We start from the raw sequence: 4,211 nt of genomic DNA on the forward strand, positions 1-4,211 counted from the left end.
TTGCACATATCTCAGACTTTAACCATCAGCTCCCATTTCTTCCTTCACCCAGCCCTGGCTAACCACCATTCTACCCTTTACTTCCAAAAATTTGACCATTTAAAGTCCACATACAAGTGAGCGCATACAGTATTTGTCTTTCCGTGTCTGGTTTATTTCACTCACCATAACGTCCTCCATGTCCATCTACAGTGTGTTCGTAAAGTCATGGTGCACTTCTGACCGGTCACAGGAAAGCAACAAAAGATGAAAGAAATGTGAAATCTGCACCAAATAAAAGGGAAACCCTCCCAGTTTCTGTAGGATGGTGTGGCAGCATGTGCGCATGCGCAGATGATGATGTAAAACCGTGTATACAGCGGAGCAGCCATGCCAGTCAAGATGTGGATGGTACAGAGGAAAGTTCAGTGTGTTCTGTGGCTCGCTAAATTCAAATCAGTGACCAAAGTGCAACGTGAATATCGGTGCATTTATAACGAAGCACCACCACATAGGAATAACATTACTCGGTGGGATAAGCAGTAGAAGGAAACCAGCAGTTTGGTGGAGAAACCCCGTTCTGGTAGGCCATAAGTCAGTGATGAGTCTGTTGTAGAGGCTGTATGGGATAGCTACCTAAGGAGCCCTAAAAAATCTGTGCATTAGCCCACATTGAACTGCACTGAATAGGTATGAAACTGGGAGGGTTTTCCTTTTATTTGGTGCAGATTTCACATTTCTATCGTCTTTTGTTGCTTTCCTGTGACCGGTCAAAAGTGCACCATGACTTTACGGACACACTGTATATTGTCACAAGTAGCAGAATTTCTTATTTTTAAGGCGTAATAATAACAGTATATGTGTATACAATATTTTCTTTTGCTATTCTTCCATCAATGAACATTTAGGTTGTTTCCTTGACTATTGTGAATAGTACTACATGACCGTAGGTTAGTTAATATCTTTTCAAGAATACAGTTTCAAATTCTGATTTCGATTCCTTGGGATATATACCCAGACGTAAGATTGCTGAATCATCGGATCACACGGTGGCTTTAATTTTTACTTTCTGAGAAAACTCAATAATGATTTTCCACAGCAGTTAGACCAATTTACATTCCCACCAACAGACCACCAGGGTTTTCTTTTCTCCATTATCTCAACAACAATTATTCTTTTTTTTTTTTAACTAGTCTTCAGACAATATGAGGTGATATATATCATAGTGATTTTTATTTAAAATTTCTGGATGATTTATGATAAAGAGCATATTTTCAAATACCTGTTGGTAATTTGTATGTCATTTTTGGAGAAACGTCTATTCATATCCTTTGTCCATTTTGTAATCAAGTTCTTTGGGTTTTTTGTTTGATTGTTTGTTTGTTTGTTTTGCTGTTGAGTTTTATAAGTCCTTTATATATTTTAGATATTAGCTCCTTACCATATACATAGTTTGCAAATATTTTATCTCATTCAGTAGGTTCACTTTTATTTTGTTGATTGTTTCTTATGTTGTGCAGAAACTTTTTAGTATAATATAATCCCATTTGTTTATTATTACTTTTGTTGCCTGAGCTCTTTGTGTCATATCTGAAAAATTCCTTGAAAAGATGAATATCAAGGGGTTTTATTCCCCTAAGTGTTATTATAGGAGTTTTATAGTTTCACATCTTAGATTTCAATTTTTATTCCATTTCCAGTTGGTTTTCTGTGTATGTTAGAAAATATGGGTTCAATTCTATTTTTTGGCAATTGGATATTCAGTTTTTCCAGCACCGTTTATTAAAGAGACTTTCTTTGCCTTATTTTGTATTCTTGTAATATGACTAACTTTTTGACAGTGAAAAGTACAAAAATAAATTGAAGAAAACAATATCATAAATAAAAGAGACATTTTATTCATTGCAACAATAATACACTATAATATGATAAATTCATAATAAAAACATTTGTAATATTTTATATTGTAATTATGCTTATATGCCTATTAATTTTTAATAATAATTGTAAGAAAAAAGTACTCATTTAGATACAAATATGTCACACCACACAAAATGGATCAACTCGCATCTATCGAATACAGACATTTACAGATTAGTCTTCCAATATCAAAAAGGAGGACATGTAGGAGGACACTTTTTGAGAGAGGACAGAACTTACAAAAGAAGAACTGTCCTCCCTAAAGGAGGAAGATTGGTCACTGTTGGGCAAATAAAATATATTATACTCCTTTTGTTAAAGATGGCACTGCCTACGTGGAAGCCCGTCGCCCAGGTGATGATATTAGTTGCTCTTCTTGCTTGGTATGGACGTGATTATGTTAATATGTGTTGGGGGAGGGCTTTCGCACCAAAAGATTTTAAAAGGAAGAGAGATTACGTTGTTACGGGGGAAGAGTGATTACCTTCTAGGAGGAGTCCATGCTGTAGAGAGCAGATAAAGGCCATGTGGAGGAGAGGAGAAGCAGCCAAGATGGTGGAGTGCTGAAGGAGAAGCCAGTTTGTGCAGAGTTTGTGCAGAGAGAAGGAGATGGGGAACAGAGGTGAATAAGGCTAGTGAGCTAGAAATTTTTGAGTCTAGGAAACTCGGACAAGTCAGTAGCTTTGTGAGCACTGAATGAGTGGGTTTTGGAGCCCAGTGTGTGTTTTTACTTGCCCACCGGGTGCAAGCTCGGATTAAAGGTAATGGCCCACCAGTTCTTGGCTCCATTGTTTCTTTATCGACTGTTCGAATCCAATGCAAACCTACATGGGCCAGGCAGCTGTGATGGTGGCTGTGGCTACTGGCCATACAGTCACCTTAATTGGTAACTTTGTTAAAGATTTGTTAATCATATATAAGGATTTCCCACAGGAAGAGCTCTCACCTAGTTATGCAGATCCAATCTGTTAATAGCGCCATGTTGGCTGTGTTCTCAAAAATATCATTCCTGGCCTGACCTGTGGTGGCGCAGTGGATAAAGCGTTGACCTGGAAATGCTGAGGTCGCAGTTCGAAACCCTGGGCTTGCCTGGTCAAGGCACATATGGGAGTTGGTGCTTCCAGCTCCTCCCCCCTGTCTCTCTCTTCTCTCTCTCTCTCTCTCTCTCTCTCTCTCTCTCTGTGTGTGTCTCTCTCCTCTCTAAAATGAATAAATAAAAGAAAATTAAATATATATATATATATATCATTCCATTTGCTAAGCAATGCCTGTTGAATGCTTTCCACTTTATCAGTCATTGAGTACAAGTTGACCCACTCCAAATAAGGAGATGAAAGATGAAGATATGAGGCCAGAGTGTCACAAAGCCTCCACAGATGAGCCGTTCAGTTTTAAAAGCACCAACTAGCACATTTAAACTGCATGGAAAGAAAAGATTTAATTGGTGTCTCTGTGAATAGGTACTTCTATTTTCTTTCTTCTCAGAGCCAGCATAGCATTTCCTTGGCTTTGTTATGTTTTGTTTTAAACCTAGTTATGGCCAAATGGTAATGAGGAACAGTGGGGGTCTATCCTGAGGTCATCTTTGTTGAGAAGCCAGGTGTCTTCAACTATTCTTTATAAGGAAGAAGAGAGCCAGCTACTGTTACACACAGAAAGGACTGTTTAGCATACAGGGATGTATCTACAACAGATATTCAGAGAAAACTTGCTTCTTTCACTAACCAACCTTTCCACCCAATTTTACAACACTCCCGACAGATGTTACTGAATTTTATCAAACTTTGATTTATCATTCCAATGTTTTTTTTAATTAAGCAAACATCTGCATACGATCTTCATAATACGTTTCAATTCTTCAGGCTACAAACATAAGTTTCGTTTCTTTAAGTTTTGATTTATCTTTCCCCACCATTTTGTATATTCCCACCATCTATTCTACTCAATCACCTTTTGACATCTACCTCTATATAAGGTAATATTCCGTACTAAGCTAAAACTTCTGCATAACTGCCTAACTACTCCTACCAATGATAGGCCGCCCCGTACCCTCCTTCCTCCCCTAAATGCCTTTAAAATTGCTGTACCGCCTGACTAGGCAGTGGTGCAATGGATAGAGCATCGGACTGGGATGCGGAGACCCAGGTTCGAAACTCCAAAGTTGCTGGCTTGAGCGCAGGCTCATCTGGTTTGAGCAAAGCTCACCAGCTTGGACCCAAGGTCACTGGCTCAAGCAAGGAGTTACTCAGTCTGCTGTAGCCTCACGGTCAAGGCACACATGAGAAAGCAATCTATGAACAACTAAGGTGTCG

This window comes from Saccopteryx bilineata, chromosome 12 (genome assembly GCF_036850765.1).
Source record: "Saccopteryx bilineata isolate mSacBil1 chromosome 12, mSacBil1_pri_phased_curated, whole genome shotgun sequence".
Classification (NCBI taxonomy): domain Eukaryota; kingdom Metazoa; phylum Chordata; class Mammalia; order Chiroptera; family Emballonuridae; genus Saccopteryx; species Saccopteryx bilineata.